At 38.8% G+C, this 26,158-nt stretch overlaps 1 non-coding gene and 27 pseudogenes across 1 annotated transcript; all 28 read right to left on the bottom strand.

Moving 5' to 3' along the window:
• Positions 1-1,086: 1,086 nt before the first annotated feature.
• LOC113084797 (5S ribosomal RNA) lies at positions 1,087-1,205 on the bottom strand. The gene has a single exon (XR_003283847.1). It is a non-coding gene; the product is annotated as a 5S ribosomal RNA (ribosomal RNA).
• A 1,965-nt stretch (positions 1,206-3,170) lies between these two features.
• On the bottom strand, positions 3,171-3,289 carry LOC113084801 (uncharacterized; annotated as a pseudogene).
• A 778-nt stretch (positions 3,290-4,067) lies between these two features.
• On the bottom strand, positions 4,068-4,186 carry LOC113084800 (uncharacterized; annotated as a pseudogene).
• Positions 4,187-4,968: 782 nt separating this feature from the next.
• LOC113084847 (uncharacterized) lies at positions 4,969-5,086 on the bottom strand (annotated as a pseudogene).
• A 647-nt stretch (positions 5,087-5,733) lies between these two features.
• On the bottom strand, positions 5,734-5,852 carry LOC113084837 (uncharacterized; annotated as a pseudogene).
• A 783-nt stretch (positions 5,853-6,635) lies between these two features.
• LOC113084825 (uncharacterized) lies at positions 6,636-6,754 on the bottom strand (annotated as a pseudogene).
• Positions 6,755-7,402: 648 nt separating this feature from the next.
• On the bottom strand, positions 7,403-7,521 carry LOC113084831 (uncharacterized; annotated as a pseudogene).
• A 502-nt stretch (positions 7,522-8,023) lies between these two features.
• Positions 8,024-8,142, bottom strand: LOC113084824 (uncharacterized; annotated as a pseudogene).
• Positions 8,143-8,787: 645 nt separating this feature from the next.
• Positions 8,788-8,906, bottom strand: LOC113084834 (uncharacterized; annotated as a pseudogene).
• Positions 8,907-9,689: 783 nt separating this feature from the next.
• On the bottom strand, positions 9,690-9,808 carry LOC113084823 (uncharacterized; annotated as a pseudogene).
• Positions 9,809-10,590: 782 nt separating this feature from the next.
• Positions 10,591-10,709, bottom strand: LOC113084799 (uncharacterized; annotated as a pseudogene).
• Positions 10,710-11,490: 781 nt separating this feature from the next.
• On the bottom strand, positions 11,491-11,609 carry LOC113084832 (uncharacterized; annotated as a pseudogene).
• A 646-nt stretch (positions 11,610-12,255) lies between these two features.
• Positions 12,256-12,375, bottom strand: LOC113084845 (uncharacterized; annotated as a pseudogene).
• A 783-nt stretch (positions 12,376-13,158) lies between these two features.
• Positions 13,159-13,277, bottom strand: LOC113084822 (uncharacterized; annotated as a pseudogene).
• Positions 13,278-13,927: 650 nt separating this feature from the next.
• LOC113084846 (uncharacterized) lies at positions 13,928-14,047 on the bottom strand (annotated as a pseudogene).
• A 503-nt stretch (positions 14,048-14,550) lies between these two features.
• LOC113084820 (uncharacterized) lies at positions 14,551-14,669 on the bottom strand (annotated as a pseudogene).
• A 647-nt stretch (positions 14,670-15,316) lies between these two features.
• Positions 15,317-15,434, bottom strand: LOC113084849 (uncharacterized; annotated as a pseudogene).
• A 1,065-nt stretch (positions 15,435-16,499) lies between these two features.
• LOC113084819 (uncharacterized) lies at positions 16,500-16,618 on the bottom strand (annotated as a pseudogene).
• A 784-nt stretch (positions 16,619-17,402) lies between these two features.
• On the bottom strand, positions 17,403-17,520 carry LOC113084843 (uncharacterized; annotated as a pseudogene).
• A 645-nt stretch (positions 17,521-18,165) lies between these two features.
• Positions 18,166-18,285, bottom strand: LOC113084848 (uncharacterized; annotated as a pseudogene).
• A 783-nt stretch (positions 18,286-19,068) lies between these two features.
• LOC113084844 (uncharacterized) lies at positions 19,069-19,187 on the bottom strand (annotated as a pseudogene).
• A 786-nt stretch (positions 19,188-19,973) lies between these two features.
• Positions 19,974-20,092, bottom strand: LOC113084818 (uncharacterized; annotated as a pseudogene).
• A 787-nt stretch (positions 20,093-20,879) lies between these two features.
• Positions 20,880-20,998, bottom strand: LOC113084817 (uncharacterized; annotated as a pseudogene).
• Positions 20,999-21,780: 782 nt separating this feature from the next.
• On the bottom strand, positions 21,781-21,899 carry LOC113084816 (uncharacterized; annotated as a pseudogene).
• Positions 21,900-22,963: 1,064 nt separating this feature from the next.
• Positions 22,964-23,083, bottom strand: LOC113084842 (uncharacterized; annotated as a pseudogene).
• A 787-nt stretch (positions 23,084-23,870) lies between these two features.
• On the bottom strand, positions 23,871-23,989 carry LOC113084815 (uncharacterized; annotated as a pseudogene).
• A 1,065-nt stretch (positions 23,990-25,054) lies between these two features.
• Positions 25,055-25,173, bottom strand: LOC113084821 (uncharacterized; annotated as a pseudogene).
• A 787-nt stretch (positions 25,174-25,960) lies between these two features.
• Positions 25,961-26,080, bottom strand: LOC113084841 (uncharacterized; annotated as a pseudogene).
• Between the last annotated feature and the right edge of the window lie 78 nt (positions 26,081-26,158).

Raw genomic sequence — 26,158 nt, 5'->3', positions numbered from 1 at the left:
TCCAAGTACTAACCTGGCCCAAACCTGCTTATATTCAGAGATCGGGCATTGACTCTATTTTTTGCCAAATTTATTATATACTAAGTGAAAAAATTCCAAAAGCTTAAAGCACCTGGTATTCCTTGGCGGTCTATCATTCAAGTACTAACCAGACCTAACCTGCTAAGATTCAGAGATCGGGCATTGACTTCTTCTTTTTTTTTTTTTTTGCAAGATTATTATATAATTCGTGAAAAAATATCCAAAAATTTAAAGCACCTGGTATTCCCAGGCAGTCTCCCATCCATGTACTAACCTGGCCCAAACCTGCTTATATTCAGAGATCGGGCATTGACTCTATTTTTTGCCAAATTTATTATATACTAAGTGAAAAAATTCCAAAAGCTTAAAGCACCTGGTATTCCTTGGCGGTCTCTCATCCAAGTACTAACCAGACCTAAACCTGCTAAGATTCAGAGATCGGGCATTGACTCTTTTTTTTTTTTTTTTTGCAAGATTATTATATAATTCGTGAAAAATATCCAAAAATTTAAAGCACCTGGTATTCCCAGGCAGTCTCCCATCCATGTACTAACCTGGCCCAAACCTGCTTATATTCAGAGATCGGGCATTGACTCTATTTTTTGCCAAATTTATTATATACTAAGTGAAAAAATTCCAAAAGCTTAAAGCACCTGGTATTCCTTGGCGGTCTCTCATCCAAGTACTAACCAGACCTAAACCTGCTAAGATTCAGAGATCGGGCATTGACTCTTTTTTTTTTTTTTTTTGCAAGATTATTATATAATTCGTGAAAAATATCCAAAATTTAAAGCACCTGGTATTCCCAGGCAGTCTCCCATCCATGTACTAACCTGGCCAAACCTGCTTATATTCAGAGATCGGGCATTGACTCTTTTTTTTTTTTTTTTTTTTTGCAAGATTATTATATAATTCGTGAAAATATCCAAAAATTTAAAGCACCTGGTATTCCCAGCAGTCTCCCATCCATGTACTAACCTGGCCAAACCTGCTTATATTCAGAGATCGGGCATTGACTCTATTTTTTGGCAAATTATTATATACTAAGTGAAAAATTTCAAAAAAAGCTTACAGCACCTGGTATTCCCAGGCGGTCTCCCATCCAGGTACTAACCTGGCCCAAACCTGCTTAGCTTACGAGATCAGACAAGATCGGGCATAGCCAGGCTGGTATGGCCATAAGCGAAGACTGCTGCAAAGAGAAGGCTATTTAAAGATCAGCCAATCTACTCGCAGTACATTATAAAAGAGGAAAGAAACCCAAAAGCTTAAAGCACCTGGTATTCCTAGGCGGTCTCTCATCCAAGTACTAACCTGGCCCAAACCTGCTTATATTCAGAGATCGGGCATTGACTCTATTTTTTGCCAAATTTATTATATACTAAGTGAAAAAATTCCAAAAGCTTAAAGCACCTGGTATTCCTTGGCGGTCTCTCATCCAAGTACTAACCAGACCTAACCTGCTAAGATTCAGAGATCGGGCATTGACTTCTTCTTTTTTTTTTTTTTTTTGCAAGATTATTATATAAATTCGTGAAAAATATCCAAAAATTTAAAGCACCTGGTATTCCCAGGCAGTCTCCCATCCATGTACTAACCTGGCCCAAACCTGCTTATATTCAGAGATCGGGCATTGACTCTATTTTTTGCCAAATTTATTATATACTAAGTGAAAAAATTCCAAAAGCTTAAAGCACCTGGTATTCCTTGGCGGTCTCTCATCCAAGTACTAACCAGACCTAAACCTGCTAAGATTCAGAGATCGGGCATTGACTCTTTTTTTTTTTTTTTTTGCAAGATTATTATATAATTTGTGAAAAATATCCAAAAATTTAAAGCACCTGGTATTCCCAGGCAGTCTCCCATCCATGTACTAACCTGGCCCAAACCTGCTTATATTCAGAGATCGGGCATTGACTCTATTTTTTGCCAAATTTATTATATACTAAGTGAAAAAATTCCAAAAGCTTAAAGCACCTGGTATTCCTTGGCGGTCTCTCATCCAAGTACTAACCAGACCTAAACCTGCTAAGATTCAGAGATCGGGCATTGACTCTTTTTTTTTTTTTTTTTTTTGCAAGATTATTATATAATTCGTGAAAAATATCCAAAAATTTAAAGCACCTGATATTCCCAGGCAGTCTCCCATCCATGTACTAACCTGGCGCAAACCTGCTTATATTCAGAGATCGGGCATTGACTCTATTTTTTGGCAAAATTATTATATACTAAGTGAAAAATTTCAAAATAGCTTAAGTACCTGGCATTCCAGGCGGTCTCCCATCCAGGCACTAACCAGGCCCAAACCTGCTTAGCTTCGAGATCAGACAAGATCGGGCATAGCCAGGCTGGTATGGCCATAAGCGAAGACTGCTGCAAAGAGAAGGCTATTTAAAGATCAGCCAATCTACTCGCCAGTACATTATAAAAGTAGGAAAGAAACCCCAAAAGCTTAAAGCACCTGGTATTCCTAGGCGGTCTCTCATCCAAGTACTAACCTGGCCCAAACCTGCTTATATTCAGAGATCGGGCATTGACTCTATTTTTTGCCAAATTTATTATATACTAAGTGAAAAAATTCCAAAAGCTTAAAGCACCTGGTATTCCTTGGCGGTCTATCATTCAAGTACTAACCAGACCTTAAACCTGCTAAGATTCAGAGATCGGGCATTGACTTCTTTTTTTTTTTTTTTTTGCAAGATTATTATATAATTGTGAAAAATATCCAAAAATTTAAAGCACCTGGTATTCCCAGGCAGTCTCCCATCCATGTACTAACCTGGCCCAAACCTGCTTATATTCAGAGATCGGGCATTGACTCTATTTTTTGCCAAATTTATTATATACTAAGTGAAAAAATTCCAAAAGCTTAAAGCACCTGGTATTCCTTGGCGGTCTCTCATCCAAGTACTAACCAGACCTAAACCTGCTAAGATTCAGAGATCGGGCATTGACTCTTTTTTTTTTTTTTTTTTTGCAAGATTATTATATAATTCGTGAAAAATATCCAAAAATTTAAAGCACCTGATATTCCCAGGCAGTCTCCCATCCATGTACTAACCTGGCGCAAACCTGCTTATATTCAGAGATCGGGCATTGACTCTATTTTTTGGCAAAATTATTATATACTAAGTGAAAAATTTCAAAATAGCTTAGAGTACCTGGTATTCCCAGGCGGTCTCCCATCCAGGCACTAACCAGGCCCAAACCTGCTTAGCTTCCGAGATCAGACAAGATCGGGCATAGCCAGGCTGGTATGGCCATAAGCGAAGACTGCTGCAAAGAGAAGGCTATTTAAAGATCAGCCAATCTACTCGCCAGTACATTATAAAAGTAGGAAAAAAACCCAAAAGCTTAAAGCACCTGGTATTCCTAGGCGGTCTCTCATCCAAGTACTAACCTGGCCCAAACCTGCTTATATTCAGAGATCGGGCATTGACTCTATTTTTTGCCAAATTTATTATATACTAAGTGAAAAAATTCCAAAAGCTTAAAGCACCTGGTATTCCTTGGCGGTCTATCATTCAAGTACTAACCAGACCTTAACCTGCTAAGATTCAGAGATCGGGCATTGACTTCTTTTTTTTTTTTTTTGCAAGATTATTATATAATTCGTGAAAAATATCCAAAAATTTAAAGCACCTGGTATTCCCAGGCAGTCTCCCATCCATGTACTAACCTGGCCCAAACCTGCTTATATTCAGAGATCGGGCATTGACTCTATTTTTTGCCAAATTTATTATATACTAAGTGAAAAAATTCCAAAAGCTTAAAGCACCTGGTATTCCTTGGCGGTCTCTCATCCAAGTACTAACCAGACCTAAACCTGCTAAGATTCAGAGATCGGGCATTGACTCTTTTTTTTTTTTTTTTTGCAAGATTATTATATAATTCGTGAAAAATATCCAAAAATTTAAAGCACCTGATATTCCCAGGCAGTCTCCCATCCATGTACTAACCTGGCGCAAACCTGCTTATATTCAGAGATCGGGCATTGACTCTATTTTTTGGCAAAATTATTATATACTAAGTGAAAAATTTCAAAAAGCTTAGAGTACCTGGTATTCCCAGGCGGTCTCCCATCCAGGCACTAACCAGGCCCAAACCTGCTTAGCTTCCGAGATCAGACAAGATCGGGCATAGCCAGGCTGGTATGGCCATAAGCGAAGACTGCTGCAAAGAGAAGGCTATTTAAAGATCAGCCAATCTACTCGCCAGTACATTATAAAAGTAGGAAAGAAACCCCAAAAGCTTAAAGCACCTGGTATTCCTAGGCGGTCTCTCATCCAAGTACTAACCTGGCCCAAACCTGCTTATATTCAGAGATCGGGCATTGACTCTATTTTTTGCCAAATTTATTATATACTAAGTGAAAAAATTCCAAAAGCTTAAAGCACCTGGTATTCCTTGGCGGTCTATCATTCAAGTACTAACCAGACCTTAACCTGCTAAGATTCAGAGATCGGGCATTGACTTCTTTTTTTTTTTTTTTTGCAAGATTATTATATAATTCGTGAAAAATATCCAAAAATTTAAAGCACCTGGTATTCCCAGGCAGTCTCCCATCCATGTACTAACCTGGCCCAAACCTGCTTATATTCAGAGATCGGGCATTGACTCTATTTTTTGCCAAATTTATTATATACTAAGTGAAAAAATTCCAAAAGCTTAAAGCACCTGGTATTCCTTGGCGGTCTCTCATCCAAGTACTAACCAGACCTAAACCTGCTAAGATTCAGAGATCGGGCATTGACTCTTTTTTTTTTTTTTTTTTTGCAAGATTATTATATAATTCGTGAAAAATATCCAAAAATTTAAAGCACCTGATATTCCCAGGCAGTCTCCCATCCATGTACTAACCTGGCGCAAACCTGCTTATATTCAGAGATCGGGCATTGACTCTATTTTTTGGCAAAATTATTATATACTAAGTGAAAAATTTCAAAAAGCTTAGAGTACCTGGCATTCCCAGGCGGTCTCCCATCCAGGCACTAACCAGGCCCAAACCTGCTTAGCTTCGAGATCAGACAAGATCGGGCATAGCCAGGCTGGTATGGCCATAAGCGAAGACTGCTGCAAAGAGAAGGCTATTTAAAGATCAGCCAATCTACTCGCCAGTACATTATAAAAGTAGGAAAGAAACCCCAAAAGCTTAAAGCACCTGGTATTCCTAGGCGGTCTCTCATCCAAGTACTAACCTGGCCCAAACCTGCTTATATTCAGAGATCGGGCATTGACTCTATTTTTTGCCAAATTTATTATATACTAAGTGAAAAAATTCCAAAAGCTTAAAGCACCTGGTATTCCTTGGCGGTCTATCATTCAAGTACTAACCAGACCTTAACCTGCTAAGATTCAGAGATCGGGCATTGACTTCTTCTTTTTTTTTTTTTTTTGCAAGATTATTATATAATTCGTGAAAAATATCCAAAAATTTAAAGCACCTGGTATTCCCAGGCAGTCTCCCATCCATGTACTAACCTGGCCCAAACCTGCTTATATTCAGAGATCGGGCATTGACTCTATTTTTTGCCAAATTTATTATATACTAAGTGAAAAAATTCCAAAAGCTTAAAGCACCTGGTATTCCTTGGCGGTCTCTCATCCAAGTACTAACCAGACCTAAACCTGCTAAGATTCAGAGATCGGGCATTGACTCTTTTTTTTTTTTTTTTTTGCAAGATTATTATATAATTGTGAAAAATATCCAAAAAGTTAAAGCACCTGGTATTCCCAGGCAGTCTCCCATCCATGTACTAACCAGGCCCAAACCTGCTTAGCTTCCGAGATCAGACAAGATCGGGCATAGCCAGGCTGGTATGGCCATAAGCGAAGACTGCTGCAAAGAGAAGGCTATTTAAAGATCAGCCAATCTACTCGCCAGTACATTATAAAAGTAGGAAAGAAACCCCAAAAGCTTAAAGCACCTGGTATTCCTAGGCGGTCTCTCATCCAAGTACTAACCTGGCCCAAACCTGCTTATATTCAGAGATCGGGCATTGACTCTATTTTTTGCCAAATTTATTATATACTAAGTGAAAAAATTCCAAAAGCTTAAAGCACCTGGTATTCCTTGGCGGTCTATCATTCAAGTACTAACCAGACCTTAACCTGCTAAGATTCAGAGATCGGGCATTGACTTCTTCTTTTTTTTTTTTTTTGCAAGATTATTATATAATTCGTGAAAAATATCCAAAAATTTAAAGCACCTGGTATTCCCAGGCAGTCTCCCATCCATGTACTAACCTGGCCCAAACCTGCTTATATTCAGAGATCGGGCATTGACTCTATTTTTTGCCAAATTTATTATATACTAAGTGAAAAAATTCCAAAAGCTTAAAGCACCTGGTATTCCTTGGCGGTCTCTCATCCAAGTACTAACCAGACCTAAACCTGCTAAGATTCAGAGATCGGGCATTGACTCTTTTTTTTTTTTTTTTTGCAAGATTATTATATAATTCGTGAAAAATATCCAAAAATTTAAAGCACCTGATATTCCCAGGCAGTCTCCCATCCATGTACTAACCTGGCGCAAACCTGCTTATATTCAGAGATCGGGCATTGACTCTATTTTTTGGCAAAATTATTATATACTAAGTGAAAAATTTCAAAATAGCTTAGAGTACCTGGCATTCCCAGGCGGTCTCCCATCCAGGCACTAACCAGGCCCAAACCTGCTTAGCTTCCGAGATCAGACAAGATCGGGCATAGCCAGGCTGGTATGGCCATAAGCGAAGACTGCTGCAAAGAGAAGGCTATTTAAAGATCAGCCAATCTACTCGCCAGTACATTATAAAAGTAGGAAAGAAACCCCAAAAGCTTAAAGCACCTGGTATTCCTAGGCGGTCTCTCATCCAAGTACTAACCTGGCCCAAACCTGCTTATATTCAGAGATCGGGCATTGACTCTATTTTTTGCCAAATTTATTATATACTAAGTGAAAAAATTCCAAAAGCTTAAAGCACCTGGTATTCCTTGGCGGTCTATCATTCAAGTACTAACCAGACCTTAACCTGCTAAGATTCAGAGATCGGGCATTGACTTCTTCTTTTTTTTTTTTTTTTGCAAGATTATTATATAATTCGTGAAAAATATCCAAAAATTTAAAGCACCTGGTATTCCCAGGCAGTCTCCCATCCATGTACTAACCTGGCCCAAACCTGCTTATATTCAGAGATCGGGCATTGACTCTATTTTTTGCCAAATTTATTATATACTAAGTGAAAAAATTCCAAAAGCTTAAAGCACCTGGTATTCCTTGGCGGTCTCTCATCCAAGTACTAACCAGACCTAAACCTGCTAAGATTCAGAGATCGGGCATTGACTCTTTTTTTTTTTTTTTTTTGCAAGATTATTATATAATTTGTGAAAAATATCCAAAAATTTAAAGCACCTGGTATTCCCAGGCAGTCTCCCATCCATGTACTAACCTGGCCCAAACCTGCTTAGCTTCCGAGATCAGACAAGATCGGGCATAGCCAGGCTGGTATGGCCATAAGCGAAGACTGCTGCAAAGAGAAGGCTATTTAAAGATCAGCCAATCTACTCGCCAGTACATTATAAAAGTAGGAAAGAAACCCCAAAAGCTTAAAGCACCTGGTATTCCTAGGCAGTCTCTCATCCAAGTACTAACCTGGCCCAAACCTGCTTATATTCAGAGATCGGGCATTGACTCTATTTTTTGCCAAATTTATTATATACTAAGTGAAAAAATTCCAAAAGCTTAAAGCACCTGGTATTCCTTGGCGGTCTCTCATCAAGTACTAACCAGACCTTAACCTGCTAAGATTCAGAGATCGGGCATTGACTTCTTTTTTTTTTTTTTTTTTTGCAAGATTATTATATAATTCGTGAAAAATATCCAAAAATTTAAAGCACCTGGTATTCCCAGGCAGTCTCCCATCCATGTACTAACCTGGCGCAAACCTGCTTATATTCAGAGATCGGGCATTGACTCTATTTTTTGGCAAAATTATTATATACTAAGTGAAAAATTTCAAAAAGCTTAGAGTACCTGGCATTCCCAGGCGGTCTCCCATCCAGGCACTAACCAGGCCCAAACCTGCTTAGCTTCCGAGATCAGACAAGATCGGGCATAGCCAGGCTGGTATGGCCATAAGCGAAGACTGCTGCAAAGAGAAGGCTATTTAAAGATCAGCCAATCTACTCGCCAGTACATTATAAAAGTAGGAAAGAAACCCCAAAAGCTTAAAGCACCTGGTATTCCTAGGCGGTCTCTCATCCAAGTACTAACCTGGCCCAAACCTGCTTATATTCAGAGATCGGGCATTGACTCTATTTTTTGCCAAATTTATTATATACTAAGTGAAAAAATTCCAAAAGCTTAAAGCACCTGGTATTCCTTGGCGGTCTATCATTCAAGTACTAACCAGACCTTAACCTGCTAAGATTCAGAGATCGGGCATTGACTTCTTTTTTTTTTTTTTTTTGCAAGATTATTATATAATTCGTGAAAAATATCCAAAAATTTAAAGCACCTGGTATTCCCAGGCAGTCTCCCATCCATGTACTAACCTGGCCCAAACCTGCTTATATTCAGAGATCGGGCATTGACTCTATTTTTTGCCAAATTTATTATATACTAAGTGAAAAAATTCCAAAAGCTTAAAGCACCTGGTATTCCTTGGCGGTCTCTCATCCAAGTACTAACCAGACCTAAACCTGCTAAGATTCAGAGATCGGGCATTGACTCTTTTTTTTTTTTTTTTTGCAAGATTATTATATAATTTGTGAAAAATATCCAAAAATTTAAAGCACCTGGTATTCCCAGGCAGTCTCCCATCCATGTACTAACCAGGCCCAAACCTGCTTAGCTTCCGAGATCAGACAAGATCGGGCATAGCCAGGCTGGTATGGCCATAAGCGAAGACTGCTGCAAAGAGAAGGCTATTTAAAGATCAGCCAATCTACTCGCCAGTACATTATAAAAGTAGGAAAGAAACCCCAAAAGCTTAAAGCACCTGGTATTCCTAGGCGGTCTCTCATCCAAGTACTAACCTGGCCCAAACCTGCTTATATTCAGAGATCGGGCATTGACTCTATTTTTTGCCAAATTTATTATATACTAAGTGAAAAAATTCCAAAAGCTTAAAGCACCTGGTATTCCTTGGCGGTCTATCATCCAAGTACTAACCAGACCTTAACCTGCTAAGATTCAGAGATCGGGCATTGACTTCTTTTTTTTTTTTTTTTGCAAGATTATTATATAATTCGTGAAAAATATCCAAAAATTTAAAGCACCTGGTATTCCCAGGCAGTCTCCCATCCATGTACTAACCTGGCCCAAACCTGCTTATATTCAGAGATCGGGCATTGACTCTATTTTTTGCCAAATTTATTATATACTAAGTGAAAAAATTCCAAAAGCTTAAAGCACCTGGTATTCCTTGGCGGTCTCTCATCCAAGTACTAACCAGACCTAAACCTGCTAAGATTCAGAGATCGGGCATTGACTCTTTTTTTTTTTTTTTTTTGCAAGATTATTATATAATTCGTGAAAAATATCCAAAAATTTAAAGCACCTGATATTCCCAGGCAGTCTCCCATCCATGTACTAACCTGGCGCAAACCTGCTTATATTCAGAGATCGGGCATTGACTCTATTTTTTGGCAAAATTATTATATACTAAGTGAAAAATTTCAAAAATAGCTTAGAGTACCTGGCATTCCCAGGCGGTCTCCCATCCAGGCACTAACCAGGCCCAAACCTGCTTAGCTTCCGAGATCAGACAAGATCGGGCATAGCCAGGCTGGTATGGCCATAAGCGAAGACTGCTGCAAAGAGAAGGCTATTTAAAGATCAGCCAATCTACTCGCCAGTACATTATAAAAGTAGGAAAGAAACCCCAAAAGCTTAAAGCACCTGGTATTCCTAGGCGGTCTCTCATCCAAGTACTAACCTGGCCCAAACCTGCTTATATTCAGAGATCGGGCATTGACTCTATTTTTTGCCAAATTTATTATATACTAAGTGAAAAAATTCCAAAAGCTTAAAGCACCTGGTATTCCTTGGCGGTCTATCATTCAAGTACTAACCAGACCTTAACCTGCTAAGATTCAGAGATCGGGCATTGACTTCTTTTTTTTTTTTTTTTTGCAAGATTATTATATAATTCGTGAAAAATATCCAAAAATTTAAAGCACCTGGTATTCCCAGGCAGTCTCCCATCCATGTACTAACCTGGCCCAAACCTGCTTATATTCAGAGATCGGGCATTGACTCTATTTTTTGCCAAATTTATTATATACTAAGTGAAAAAATTCCAAAAGCTTAAAGCACCTGGTATTCCTTGGCGGTCTCTCATCCAAGTACTAACCAGACCTAAACCTGCTAAGATTCAGAGATCGGGCATTGACTCTTTTTTTTTTTTTTTTTGCAAGATTATTATATAATTCGTGAAAAATATCCAAAAATTTAAAGCACCTGATATTCCCAGGCAGTCTCCCATCCATGTACTAACCTGGCGCAAACCTGCTTATATTCAGAGATCGGGCATTGACTCTATTTTTTGGCAAAATTATTATATACTAAGTGAAAAATTTCAAAATAGCTTAGAGTACCTGGTATTCCCAGGCGGTCTCCCATCCAGGCACTAACCAGGCCCAAACCTGCTTAGCTTCCGAGATCAGACAAGATCGGGCATAGCCAGGCTGGTATGGCCATAAGCGAAGACTGCTGCAAAGAGAAGGCTATTTAAAGATCAGCCAATCTACTCGCCAGTACATTATAAAAGTAGGAAAGAAACCCCAAAAGCTTAAAGCACCTGGTATTCCTAGGCGGTCTCTCATCCAAGTACTAACCTGGCCCAAACCTGCTTATATTCAGAGATCGGGCATTGACTCTATTTTTTGCCAAATTTATTATATACTAAGTGAAAAAATTCCAAAAGCTTAAAGCACCTGGTATTCCTTGGCGGTCTATCATTCAAGTACTAACCAGACCTTAACCTGCTAAGATTCAGAGATCGGGCATTGACTTTTTTTTTTTTTTTTTTTGCAAGATTATTATATAATTCGTGAAAAATATCCAAAAATTTAAAGCACCTGGTATTCCCAGGCAGTCTCCCATCCATGTACTAACCTGGCCCAAACCTGCTTATATTCAGAGATCGGGCATTGACTCTATTTTTTGCCAAATTTATTATATACTAAGTGAAAAAATTCCAAAAGCTTAAAGCACCTGGTATTCCTTGGCGGTCTCTCATCCAAGTACTAACCAGACCTAAACCTGCTAAGATTCAGAGATCGGGCATTGACTCTTTTTTTTTTTTTTTTTTGCAAGATTATTATATAATTCGTGAAAAATATCCAAAAATTTAAAGCACCTGATATTCCCAGGCAGTCTCCCATCCATGTACTAACCTGGCGCAAACCTGCTTATATTCAGAGATCGGGCATTGACTCTATTTTTTGGCAAAATTATTATATACTAAGTGAAAAATTTCAAAAAGCTTAGAGTACCTGGTATTCCCAGGCGGTCTCCCATCCAGGCACTAACCAGGCCCAAACCTGCTTAGCTTTCGAGATCAGACAAGATCGGGCATAGCCAGGCTGGTATGGCCATAAGCGAAGACTGCTGCAAAGAGAAGGCTATTTAAAGATCAGCCAATCTACTCGCCAGTACATTATAAAAGTAGGAAAGAAACCCCAAAAGCTTAAAGCACCTGGTATTCCTAGGCGGTCTCTCATCCAAGTACTAACCTGGCCCAAACCTGCTTATATTCAGAGATCGGGCATTGACTCTATTTTTTGCCAAATTTATTATATACTAAGTGAAAAAATTCCAAAAGCTTAAAGCACCTGGTATTCCTTGGCGGTCTATCATTCAAGTACTAACCAGACCTTAACCTGCTAAGATTCAGAGATCGGGCATTGACTTCTTCTTTTTTTTTTTTTTTTGCAAGATTATTATATAATTCGTGAAAAATATCCAAAAATTTAAAGCACCTGGTATTCCCAGGCAGTCTCCCATCCATGTACTAACCTGGCCCAAACCTGCTTATATTCAGAGATCGGGCATTGACTCTATTTTTTGCCAAATTTATTATATACTAAGTGAAAAAATTCCAAAAGCTTAAAGCACCTGGTATTCCTTGGCGGTCTCTCATCCAAGTACTAACCAGACCTAAACCTGCTAAGATTCAGAGATCGGGCATTGACTCTTTTTTTTTTTTTTTTGCAAGATTATTATATAATTTGTGAAAAATATCCAAAAATTTAAAGCACCTGGTATTCCCAGGCAGTCTCCCATCCATGTACTAACCAGGCCCAAACCTGCTTTAGCTTCCGAGATCAGACAAGATCGGGCATAGCCAGGCTGGTATGGCCATAAGCGAAGACTGCTGCAAAGAGAAGGCTATTTAAAGATCAGCCAATCTACTCGCCAGTACATTATAAAAGTAGGAAAGAAACCCCAAAAGCTTAAAGCACCTGGTATTCCTAGGCGGTCTCTCATCCAAGTACTAACCTGGCCCAAACCTGCTTATATTCAGAGATCGGGCATTGACTCTATTTTTTGCCAAATTTATTATATACTAAGTGAAAAAATTCCAAAAGCTTAAAGCACCTGGTATTCCTTGGCGGTCTATCATTCAAGTACTAACCAGACCTTAACCTGCTAAGATTCAGAGATCGGGCATTGACTTCTTCTTTTTTTTTTTTTTTGCAAGATTATTATATAATTCGTGAAAAATATCCAAAAATTTAAAGCACCTGGTATTCCCAGGCAGTCTCCCATCCATGTACTAACCTGGCCCAAACCTGCTTATATTCAGAGATCGGGCATTGACTCTATTTTTTGCCAAATTTATTATATACTAAGTGAAAAAATTCCAAAAGCTTAAAGCACCTGGTATTCCTTGGCGGTCTCTCATCCAAGTACTAACCAGACCTAAACCTGCTAAGATTCAGAGATCGGGCATTGACTCTTTTTTTTTTTTTTTTTTGCAAGATTATTATATAATTCGTGAAAAATATCCAAAAATTTAAAGCACCTGATATTCCCAGGCAGTCTCCCATCCATGTACTAACCTGGCGCAAACCTGCTTATATTCAGAGATCGGGCATTGACTCTATTTTTTGGCAAAATTATTATATACTAAGTGAAAAATTTCAAAAAGCTTAGAGTACCTGGCATTCCCAGGCGGTCTCCCATCCAGGCACTAACCAGGCCCAAACCTGCTTAGCTTCCGAGATCAGACAAGATCGGGCATAGCCAGGCTGGTATGGCCATAAGCGAAGACTGCTGCAAAGAGAAGGCTATTTAAAGATCAGCCAATCTACTCGCCAGTACATTATAAAAGTAGGAAAGAAACCCCAAAAGCTTAAAGCACCTGGTATTCCTAGGCGGTCTCTCATCCAAGTACTAACCTGGCCCAAACCTGCTTATATTCAGAGATCGGGCATTGACTCTATTTTTTGCCAAATTTATTATATACTAAGTGAAAAAATTCCAAAAGCTTAAAGCACCTGGTATTCCTTGGCGGTCTATCATTCAAGTACTAACCAGACCTTAACCTGCTAAGATTCAGAGATCGGGCATTGACTTCTTCTTTTTTTTTTTTTTTTTTGCAAGATTATTATATAATTCGTGAAAAATATCCAAAAATTTAAAGCACCTGGTATTCCCAGGCAGTCTCCCATCCATGTACTAACCTGGCCCAAACCTGCTTATATTCAGAGATCGGGCATTGACTCTATTTTTTGCCAAATTTATTATATACTAAGTGAAAAAATTCCAAAAGCTTAAAGCACCTGGTATTCCTTGGCGGTCTCTCATCCAAGTACTAACCAGACCTAAACCTGCTAAGATTCAGAGATCGGGCATTGACTCTTTTTTTTTTTTTTTTTTGCAAGATTATTATATAATTTGTGAAAAATATCCAAAAATTTAAAGCACCTGGTATTCCCAGGCAGTCTCCCATCCATGTACTAACCTGGCCCAAACCTGCTTATATTCAGAGATCAGGACAAGATCGGGCATTAGCAGGCTGGTATGGCCATAAGCGAAGACTGCTGCAAAGAGAAGGCTATTTAAAGATCAGCCAATCTACTCGCCAGTACATATAAAAGTAGGAAAAAACCCCAAAAGCTTAAAGCACCTGGTATTCCCAGGCAGTCTCCCATCCATGTACTAACCTGGCCCAAACCTGCTTATATTCAGAGATCGGGCATTGACTCTATTTTTTGCCAAATTTATTATATACTAAGTGAAAAAATTCCAAAAGCTTAAAGCACCTGGTATTCCTTGGCGGTCTCTCATCCAAGTACTAACCAGACCTAAACCTGCTAAGATTCAGAGATCGGGCATTGACTTCTTCTTTTTTTTTTTTTTTTTGCAAGATTATTATATAATTCGTGAAAAATATCCAAAAATTTAAAGCACCTGGTATTCCCAGGCAGTCTCCCATCCATGTACTAACCTGGCGCAAACCTGCTTATATTCAGAGATCGGGCATTGACTCTATTTTTTGGCAAAATTATTATATACTAAGTGAAAAATTTCAAAAAAGCTTAGAGTACCTGGCATTCCCAGGCGGTCTCCCATCCAGGCACTAACCAGGCCCAAACCTGCTTAGCTTCCGAGATCAGACAAGATCGGGCATAGCCAGGCTGGTATGGCCATAAGCGAAGACTGCTGCAAAGAGAAGGCTATTTAAAGATCAGCCAATCTACTCGCCAGTACATTATAAAAGTAGGAAAGAAACCCCAAAAGCTTAAAGCACCTGGTATTCCTAGGCGGTCTCTCATCCAAGTACTAACCTGGCCCAAACCTGCTTATATTCAGAGATCGGGCATTGACTCTATTTTTTGCCAAATTTATTATATACTAAGTGAAAAAATTCCAAAAGCTTAAAGCACCTGGTATTCCTTGGCGGTCTATCATTCAAGTACTAACCAGACCTTAACCTGCTAAGATTCAGAGATCGGGCATTGACTTCTTCTTTTTTTTTTTTTTTGCAAGATTATTATATAATTCGTGAAAAATATCCAAAAATTTAAAGCACCTGGTATTCCCAGGCAGTCTCCCATCCATGTACTAACCTGGCCCAAACCTGCTTATATTCAGAGATCGGGCATTGACTCTATTTTTTGCCAAATTTATTATATACTAAGTGAAAAAATTCCAAAAGCTTAAAGCACCTGGTATTCCTTGGCGGTCTCTCATCCAAGTACTAACCAGACCTAAACCTGCTAAGATTCAGAGATCGGGCATTGACTCTTTTTTTTTTTTTTTTTTTGCAAGATTATTATATAATTGTGAAAAATATCCAAAAATTTAAAGCACCTGGTATTCCCAGGCAGTCTCCCATCCATGTACTAACCGGCCCAAACCTGCTTAGCTTCCAAGATCAGACAAGATCGGGCATAGCCAGGCTGGTATGGCCATAAGCGAAGACTGCTGCAAAGAGAAGGCTATTTAAAGATCAGCCAATCTACTCGCCAGTACATTATAAAAGTAGGAAAGAAACCCCAAAAGCTTAAAGCACCTGGTATTCCTAGGCGGTCTCTCATCCAAGTACTAACCTGGCCCAAACCTGCTTATATTCAGAGATCGGGCATTGACTCTATTTTTTGCCAAATTTATTATATACTAAGTGAAAAAATTCCAAAAGCTTAAAGCACCTGGTATTCCTTGGCGGTCTATCATTCAAGTACTAACCAGACCTTAACCTGCTAAGATTCAGAGATCGGGCATTGACTTCTTCTTTTTTTTTTTTTTTTGCAAGATTATTATATAATTCGTGAAAAATATCCAAAAATTTAAAGCACCTGGTATTCCCAGGCAGTCTCCCATCCATGTACTAACCTGGCCCAAACCTGCTTATATTCAGAGATCGGGCATTGACTCTATTTTTTGCCAAATTTATTATATACTAAGTGAAAAAATTCCAAAAGCTTAAAGCACCTGGTATTCCTTGGCGGTCTCTCATCCAAGTACTAACCAGACCTAAACCTGCTAAAATTCAGAGATCGGGCATTGACTCTTTTTTTTTTTTTTTTTGCAAGATTATTATATAATTTGTGAAAAATATCCAAAAATTTAAAGCACCTGGTATTCCCAGGCAGTCTCCCATCCATGTACTAACCTGGCCCAAACCTGCTTATATTCAGAGATCGGGCATTGACTCTATTTTTTGCCAAATTTATTATATACTAAGTGAAAAAATTCCAAAAGCTTAAAGCACCTGGTATTCCTTGGCGGTCTCTCATCCAAGTACTAACCAGACCTAAACCTGCTAAGATTCAGAGATCGGGCATTGACTCTTTTTTTTTTTTTTTTTTTGCAAGATTATTATATAATTCGTGAAAAATATCCAAAAATTTAAAGCACCTGATATTCCCAGGCAGTCTCCCATCCATGTACTAACCTGGCGCAAACCTGCTTATATTCAGAGATCGGGCATTGACTCTATTTTTTGGCAAAATTATTATATACTAAGTGAAAAATTTCAAAAAGCTTAGAGTACCTGGCATTCCCAGGCGGTCTCCCATCCAGGCACTAACCAGGCCCAAACCTGCTTAGCTTCCGAGATCAGACAAGATCGGGCATAGCCAGGCTGGTATGGCCATAAGCGAAGACTGCTGCAAAGAGAAGGCTATTTAAAGATCAGCCAATCTACTCGCCAGTACATTATAAAAGTAGGAAAGAAACCCAAAAGCTTAAAGCACCTGGTATTCCTAGGCGGTCTCTCATCCAAGTACTAACCTGGCCCAAACCTGCTTATATTCAGAGATCGGGCATTGACTCTATTTTTTGCCAAATTTATTATATACTAAGTGAAAAAATTCCAAAAGCTTAAAGCACCTGGTATTCCTTGGCGGTCTATCATTCAAGTACTAACCAGACCTTAACCTGCTAAGATTCAGAGATCGGGCATTGACTTCTTCTTTTTTTTTTTTTTTTGCAAGATTATTATATAATTCGTGAAAAATATCCAAAAATTTAAAGCACCTGGTATTCCCAGGCAGTCTCCCATCCATGTACTAACCTGGCCCAAACCTGCTTATATTCAGAGATCGGGCATTGACTCTATTTTTTGCCAAATTTATTATATACTAAGTGAAAAAATTCCAAAAGCTTAAAGCACCTGGTATTCCTTGGCGGTCTCTCATCCAAGTACTAACCAGACCTAAACCTGCTAAGATTCAGAGATCGGGCATTGACTCTTTTTTTTTTTTTTTTTTGCAAGATTATTATATAATTCGTGAAAAATATCCAAAAATTTAAAGCACCTGATATTCCCAGGCAGTCTCCCATCCATGTACTAACCTGGCGCAAACCTGCTTATATTCAGAGATCGGGCATTGACTCTATTTTTTGGCAAAATTATTATATACTAAGTGAAAAATTTCAAAATAGCTTAGAGTACCTGGCATTCCAGGCGGTCTCCCATCCAGGCACTAACCAGGCCCAAACCTGCTTAGCTTCCGAGATCAGACAAGATCGGGCATAGCCAGGCTGGTATGGCCATAAGCGAAGACTGCTGCAAAGAGAAGGCTATTTAAAGATCAGCCAATCTACTCGCCAGTACATTATAAAAGTAGGAAAGAAACCCAAAAGCTTAAAGCACCTGGTATTCCTAGGCGGTCTCTCATCCAAGTACTAACCTGGCCCAAACCTGCTTATATTCAGAGATCGGGCATTGACTCTATTTTTTGCCAAATTTATTATATACTAAGTGAAAAAATTCCAAAAGCTTAAAGCACCTGGTATTCCTTGGCGGTCTATCATTCAAGTACTAACCAGACCTTAACCTGCTAAGATTCAGAGATCGGGCATTGACTTCTTCTTTTTTTTTTTTTTTTGCAAGATTATTATATAATTCGTGAAAAATATCCAAAAATTTAAAGCACCTGGTATTCCCAGGCAGTCTCCCATCCATGTACTAACCTGGCCCAAACCTGCTTATATTCAGAGATCGGGCATTGACTCTATTTTTTGCCAAATTTATTATATACTAAGTGAAAAAATTCCAAAAGCTTAAAGCACCTGGTATTCCTTGGCGGTCTCTCATCCAAGTACTAACCAGACCTAAACCTGCTAAGATTCAGAGATCGGGCATTGACTCTTTTTTTTTTTTTTTTGCAAGATTATTATATAATTTGTGAAAAATATCCAAAAATTTAAAGCACCTGGTATTCCCAGGCAGTCTCCCATCCATGTACTAACCAGGCCCAAACCTGCTTAGCTTCCAGAGATCAGACAAGATCGGGCATAGCCAGGCTGGTATGGCCATAAGCGAAGACTGCTGCAAAGAGAAGGCTATTTTAAAGATCAGCCAATCTACTCGCCAGTACATTATAAAAGTAGGAAAGAAACCCCAAAAGCTTAAAGCACCTGGTATTCCTAGGCGGTCTCTCATCCAAGTACTAACCTGGCCCAAACCTGCTTATATTCAGAGATCGGGCATTGACTCTATTTTTTGCCAAATTTATTATATACTAAGTGAAAAAATTCCAAAAGCTTAAAGCACCTGGTATTCCTTGGCGGTCTCTCATCCAAGTACTAACCAGACCTAAACCTGCTAAGATTCAGAGATCGGGCATTGACTCCTTTTTTTTTTTTTTTTGCAAGATTATTATATAATTTGTGAAAAATATCCAAAAATTTAAAGCACCTGGTATTCCCAGGCAGTCTCCCATCCATGTACTAACCTGGCCCAAACCTGCTTATATTCAGAGATCGGGCATTGACTCTATTTTTTGCCAAATTTATTATATACTAAGTGAAAAAATTCCAAAAGCTTAAAGCACCTGGTATTCCTTGGCGGTCTCTCATCCAAGTACTAACCAGACCTAAACCTGCTAAGATTCAGAGATCGGGCATTGACTCTTTTTTTTTTTTTTTTTTTGCAAGATTATTATATAATTCGTGAAAAATATCCAAAAATTTAAAGCACCTGATATTCCCAGGCAGTCTCCCATCCATGTACTAACCTGGCGCAAACCTGCTTATATTCAGAGATCGGGCATTGACTCTATTTTTTGGCAAATTATTATATACTAAGTGAAAAATTTCAAAAAAGCTTAGAGTACCTGGTATTCCCAGGCGGTCTCCCATCCAGGCACTAACCAGGCCCAAACCTGCTTAGCTTCCGAGATCAGACAAGATCGGGCATAGCCAGGCTGGTATGGCCATAAGCGAAGACTGCTGCAAAGAGAAGGCTATTTAAAGATCAGCCAATCTACTCGCCAGTACATTATAAAAGTAGGAAAGAAACCCCAAAAGCTTAAAGCACCTGGTATTCCTAGGCGGTCTCTCATCCAAGTACTAACCTGGCCCAAACCTGCTTATATTCAGAGATCGGGCATTGACTCTATTTTTTGCCAAATTTATTATATACTAAGTGAAAAAATTCCAAAAGCTTAAAGCACCTGGTATTCCTTGGCGGTCTATCATTCAAGTACTAACCAGACCTTAACCTGCTAAGATTCAGAGATCGGGCATTGACTTCTTCTTTTTTTTTTTTTTTGCAAGATTATTATATAATTCGTGAAAAATATCCAAAAATTTAAAGCACCTGGTATTCCCAGGCAGTCTCCCATCCATGTACTAACCTGGCCCAAACCTGCTTATATTCAGAGATCGGGCATTGACTCTATTTTTTGCCAAATTTATTATATACTAAGTGAAAAAATTCCAAAAGCTTAAAGCACCTGGTATTCCTTGGCGGTCTCTCATCCAAGTACTAACCAGACCTAAACCTGCTAAGATTCAGAGATCGGGCATTGACTCTTTTTTTTTTTTTTTTTTTTGCAAGATTATTATATAATTCGTGAAAAATATCCAAAAATTTAAAGCACCTGATATTCCCAGGCAGTCTCCCATCCATGTACTAACCTGGCGCAAACCTGCTTATATTCAGAGATCGGGCATTGACTCTATTTTTTGGCAAAATTATTATATACTAAGTGAAAAATTTCAAAATAGCTTAGAGTACCTGGCATTCCCAGGCGGTCTCCCATCCAGGCACTAACCAGGCCCAAACCTGCTTAGCTTCCGAGATCAGACAAGATCGGGCATAGCCAGGCTGGTATGGCCATAAGCGAAGACTGCTGCAAAGAGAAGGCTATTTAAAGATCAGCCAATCTACTCGCCAGTACATTATAAAAGTAGGAAAGAAACCCCAAAAGCTTAAAGCACCTGGTATTCCTAGGCGGTCTCTCATCCAAGTACTAACCTGGCCCAAACCTGCTTATATTCAGAGATCGGGCATTGACTCTATTTTTTGCCAAATTTATTATATACTAAGTGAAAAAATTCCAAAAGCTTAAAGCACCTGGTATTCCTTGGCGGTCTATCATTCAAGTACTAACCAGACCTTAACCTGCTAAGATTCAGAGATCGGGCATTGACTTCTTTTTTTTTTTTTTTTTTTGCAAGATTATTATATAATTCGTGAAAAATATCCAAAAATTTAAAGCACCTGGTATTCCCAGGCAGTCTCCCATCCATGTACTAACCTGGCCCAAACCTGCTTATATTCAGAGATCGGGCATTGACTCTATTTTTTGCCAAATTTATTATATACTAAGTGAAAAAATTCCAAAAGCTTAAAGCACCTGGTATTCCTTGGCGGTCTCTCATCCAAGTACTAACCAGACCTAAACCTGCTAAGATTCAGAGATCGGGCATTGACTCTTTTTTTTTTTTTTTTTTTTGCAAGATTATTATATAATTCGTGAAAAATATCCAAAAATTTAAAGCACCTGATATTCCCAGGCAGTCTCCCATCCATGTACTAACCTGGCGCAAACCTGCTTATATTCAGAGATCGGGCATTGACTCTATTTTTTGGCAAAATTATTATATACTAAGTGAAAAATTTCAAAATAGCTTAGAGTACCTGGCATTCCCAGGCGGTCTCCCATCCAGGCACTAACCAGGCCCAAACCTGCTTAGCTTCCGAGATCAGACAAGATCGGGCATAGCCAGGCTGGTATGGCCATAAGCGAAGACTGCTGCAAAGAGAAGGCTATTTAAAGATCAGCCAATCTACTCGCCAGTACATTATAAAAGTAGGAAAGAAACCCCAAAAGCTTAAAGCACCTGGTATTCCTAGGCGGTCTCTCATCCAAGTACTAACCTGGCCCAAACCTGCTTATATTCAGAGATCGGGCATTGACTCTATTTTTTGCCAAATTTATTATATACTAAGTGAAAAAATTCCAAAAGCTTAAAGCACCTGGTATTCCTTGGCGGTCTATCATTCAAGTACTAACCAGACCTTAACCTGCTAAGATTCAGAGATCGGGCATTGACTTCTTTTTTTTTTTTTTTTTGCAAGATTATTATATAATTCGTGAAAAATATCCAAAAATTTAAAGCACCTGGTATTCCCAGGCAGTCTCCCATCCATGTACTAACCTGGCCCAAACCTGCTTATATTCAGAGATCGGGCATTGACTCTATTTTTTGCCAAATTTATTATATACTAAGTGAAAAAATTCCAAAAGCTTAAAGCACCTGGTATTCCTTGGCGGTCTCTCATCCAAGTACTAACCAGACCTAAACCTGCTAAGATTCAGAGATCGGGCATTGACTCTTTTTTTTTTTTTTTTTTGCAAGATTATTATATAATTCGTGAAAAATATCCAAAAATTTAAAGCACCTGATATTCCCAGGCAGTCTCCCATCCATGTACTAACCTGGCGCAAACCTGCTTATATTCAGAGATCGGGCATTGACTCTATTTTTTGGCAAAATTATTATATACTAAGTGAAAAATTTCAAAAAGCTTAGAGTACCTGGCATTCCCAGGCGGTCTCCCATCCAGGCACTAACCAGGCCCAAACCTGCTTAGCTTCCGAGATCAGACAAGATCGGGCATAGCCAGGCTGGTATGGCCATAAGCGAAGACTGCTGCAAAGAGAAGGCTATTTAAAGATCAGCCAATCTACTCGCCAGTACATTATAAAAGTAGGAAAGAAACCCCAAAAGCTTAAAGCACCTGGTATTCCTAGGCGGTCTCTCATCCAAGTACTAACCTGGCCCAAACCTGCTTATATTCAGAGATCGGGCATTGACTCTATTTTTTGCCAAATTTATTATATACTAAGTGAAAAAATTCCAAAAGCTTAAAGCACCTGGTATTCCTTGGCGGTCTATCATTCAAGTACTAACCAGACCTTAACCTGCTAAGATTCAGAGATCGGGCATTGACTTCTTCTTTTTTTTTTTTTTTTTGCAAGATTATTATATAATTCGTGAAAAATATCCAAAAATTTAAAGCACCTGGTATTCCCAGGCAGTCTCCCATCCATGTACTAACCTGGCCCAAACCTGCTTATATTCAGAGATCGGGCATTGACTCTATTTTTTGCCAAATTTATTATATACTAAGTGAAAAAATTCCAAAAGCTTAAAGCACCTGGTATTCCTTGGCGGTCTCTCATCCAAGTACTAACAGACCTAAACCTGCTAAAATTCAGAGATCGGGCATTGACTCTTTTTTTTTTTTTTTGCAAGATTATTATATAATTTGTGAAAAATATCCAAAAATTTAAAGCACCTGGTATTCCCAGGCAGTCTCCCATCCATGTACTAACCTGGCCCAAACCTGCTTATATTCAGAGATCAGGCATTGACTCTATTTTTTGCCAAATTTATTATATACTAAGTGAAAAAATTCCAAAAGCTTAAAGCACCTGGTATTCCTTGGCGGTCTCTCATCCAAGTACTAACCAGACCTAAACCTGCTAAGATTCAGAGATCGGGCATTGACTCTTTTTTTTTTTTTTTTTTTTGCAAGAATATTATATAATTCGTGAAAAATATCCAAAAATTAAAGCACCTGATATTCCCAGGCAGTCTCCCATCCATGTACTAACCTGGCGCAAACCTGCTTATATTCAGAGATCGGGCATTGACTCTATTTTTTGGCAAAATTATTATATACTAAGTGAAAAATTTCAAAAAAGCTTAGAGTACCTGGTATTCCCAGGCGGTCTCCCATCCAGGCACTAACCAGGCCCAAACCTGCTTAGCTTACCGAGATCAGACAAGATCGGGCATAGCCAGGCTGGTATGGCCATAAGCGAAGACTGCTGCAAAGAGAAGGCTATTTAAAGATCAGCCAATCTACTCGCCAGTACATTATAAAAGTAGGAAAGAAACCCCAAAAGCTTAAAGCACCTGGTATTCCTAGGCGGTCTCTCATCCAAGTACTAACCTGGCCCAAACCTGCTTATATTCAGAGATCGGGCATTGACTCTATTTTTTGCAAATTTATTATATACTAAGTGAAAAAATTCCAAAAGCTTAAAGCACCTGGTATTCCTTGGCGGTCTATCATTCAAGTACTAACCAGACCTTAACCTGCTAAGATTCAGAGATCGGGCATTGACTTCTTCTTTTTTTTTTTTTTTTTGCAAGATTATTATATAATTGTGAAAAATATCCAAAAATTTAAAGCACCTGGTATTCCCAGGCAGTCTCCCATCCATGTACTAACCTGGCCCAAACCTGCTTATATTCAGAGATCGGGCATTGACTCTATTTTTTGCCAAATTTATTATATACTAAGTGAAAAAATTCCAAAAGCTTAAAGCACCTGGTATTCCTTGGCGGTCTCTCATCCAAGTACTAACCAGACCTAAACCTGCTAAGATTCAGAGATCGGGCATTGACTCTTTTTTTTTTTTTTTTTTTTTGCAAGATTATTATATAATTCGTGAAAAATATCCAAAAATTTAAAGCACCTGATATTCCCAGGCAGTCTCCCATCCATGTACTAACCTGGCGCAAACCTGCTTATATTCAGAGATCGGGCATTGACTCTATTTTTTGGCAAAATTATTATATACTAAGTGAAAAATTTCAAAATAGCTTAGAGTACCTGGCATTCCCAGGCGGTCTCCCATCCAGGCACTAACCAGGCCCAAACCTGCTTAGCTTCCGAGATCAGACAAGATCGGGCATAGCCAGGCTGGTATGGCCATAAGCGAAGACTGCTGCAAAGAGAAGGCTATTTAAAGATCAGCCAATCTACTCGCCAGTACATTATAAAAGTAGGAAAGAAACCCCAAAAGCTTAAAGCACCTGGTATTCCTAGGCGGTCTCTCATCCAAGTACTAACCTGGCCCAAACCTGCTTATATTCAGAGATCGGGCATTGACTCTATTTTTTGCCAAATTTATTATATACTAAGTGAAAAAATTCCAAAAGCTTAAAGCACCTGGTATTCCTTGGCGGTCTCATCATCCAAGTACTAACCAGACCTAAACCTGCTAAGATTCAGAGATCGGGCATTGACTCTTTTTTTTTTTTTTTTTGCAAGATTATTATATAATTCGTGAAAAATATCCAAAAATTTAAAGCACCTGGTATTCCCAGGCAGTCTCCCATCCATGTACTAACCTGGCCCAAACCTGCTTATATTCAGAGATCGGGCATTGACTCTATTTTTTGCCAAATTTATTATATACTAAGTGAAAAAATTCCAAAAGCTTAAAGCACCTGGTATTCCTTGGCGGTCTCTCATCCAAGTACTAACCAGACCTAAACCTGCTAAGATTCAGAGATCGGGCATTGACTTTTCTTTTTTTTTTTTTTTTGCAAGATTATTATATAATTTGTGAAAAATATCCAAAAATTTAAAGCACCTGGTATTCCCAGGCAGTCTCCCATCCATGTACTAACCTGGCCAAACCTGCTTATATTCAGAGATCGGGCATTGACTCTATTTTTTGCCAAATTTATTATATACTAAGTGAAAAAATTCAAAAGCTTAAAGCACCTGGTATTCCTTGGCGGTCTCTCATCCAAGTACTAACCAGACCTAAACCTGCTAAGATTCAGAGATCGGGCATTGACTCTTTTTTTTTTTTTTTTTTTTTGCAAGAATATTATATAATTCGTGAAAAATATCCAAAAATTTAAAGCACCTGATATTCCCAGGCAGTCTCCCATCCATGTACTAACCTGGCGCAAACCTGCTTATATTCAGAGATCGGGCATTGACTCTATTTTTTGGCAAAATTATTATATACTAAGTGAAAAATTTCAAAAAGCTTAAAGTACCTGGTATTCCCAGGCGGTCTCCCATCCAGGCACTAACCAGGCCCAAACCTGCTTAGCTTCCGAGATCAGACAAGATCGGGCATAGCCAGGCTGGTATGGCCATAAGCGAAGACTGCTGCAAAGAGAAGGCTATTTAAAGATCAGCCAATCTACTCGCCAGTACATTATAAAAGTAGGAAAGAAACCCCAAAAGCTTAAAGCACCTGGTATTCCTAGGCGGTCTCTCATCCAAGTACTAACCTGGCCCAAACCTGCTTATATTCAGAGATCGGGCATTGACTCTATTTTTTGCCAAAATTATTATATACTAAGTGAAAAAATTCCAAAAGCTTAAAGCACCTGGTATTCCTTGGCGGTCTATCATTCAAGTACTAACCAGACCTTAACCTGCTAAGATTCAGAGATCGGGCATTGACTTCTTCTTTTTTTTTTTTTTTTGCAAGATTATTATATAATTCGTGAAAAAATCCAAAAATTTAAAGCACCTGGTATTCCCAGGCAGTCTCCCATCCATGTACTAACCTGGCCCAAACCTGCTTATATTCAGAGATCGGGCATTGACTCTATTTTTTGCCAAATTTATTATATACTAAGTGAAAAATTCCAAAAGCTTAAAGCACCTGGTATTCCTTGGCGGTCTCTCATCCAAGTACTAACCAGACCTAAACCTGCTAAGATTCAGAGATCGGGCATTGACTCTTTTTTTTTTTTTTTTTTTTTGCAAGATTATTATATAATTCGTGAAAAATATCCAAAAATTTAAAGCACCTGATATTCCCAGGCAGTCTCCCATCCATGTACTAACCTGGCGCAAACCTGCTTATATTCAGAGATCGGGCATTGACTCTATTTTTTGGCAAAATTATTATATACTAAGTGAAAAAATTTCAAAATAGCTTAGAGTACCTGGCATTCCCAGGCGGTCTCCCATCCAGGCACTAACCAGGCCCAAACCTGCTTAGCTTCCGAGATCAGACAAGATCGGGCATAGCCAGGCTGGTATGGCCCATAAGCGAAGACTGCTGCAAAGAGAAGGCTATTTAAAGATCAGCCAATCTACTCGCCAGTACATTATAAAAGTAGGAAAGAAAA

Source organism: Carassius auratus, unplaced genomic scaffold (assembly GCF_003368295.1).
Source record: "Carassius auratus strain Wakin unplaced genomic scaffold, ASM336829v1 scaf_tig00040666, whole genome shotgun sequence".
Classification (NCBI taxonomy): Eukaryota; Metazoa; Chordata; class Actinopteri; order Cypriniformes; family Cyprinidae; genus Carassius; species Carassius auratus.
The sequence above is the reverse complement of the archived record's forward strand: the minus strand, read 5'-3'. Positions and strand labels throughout refer to the sequence as shown.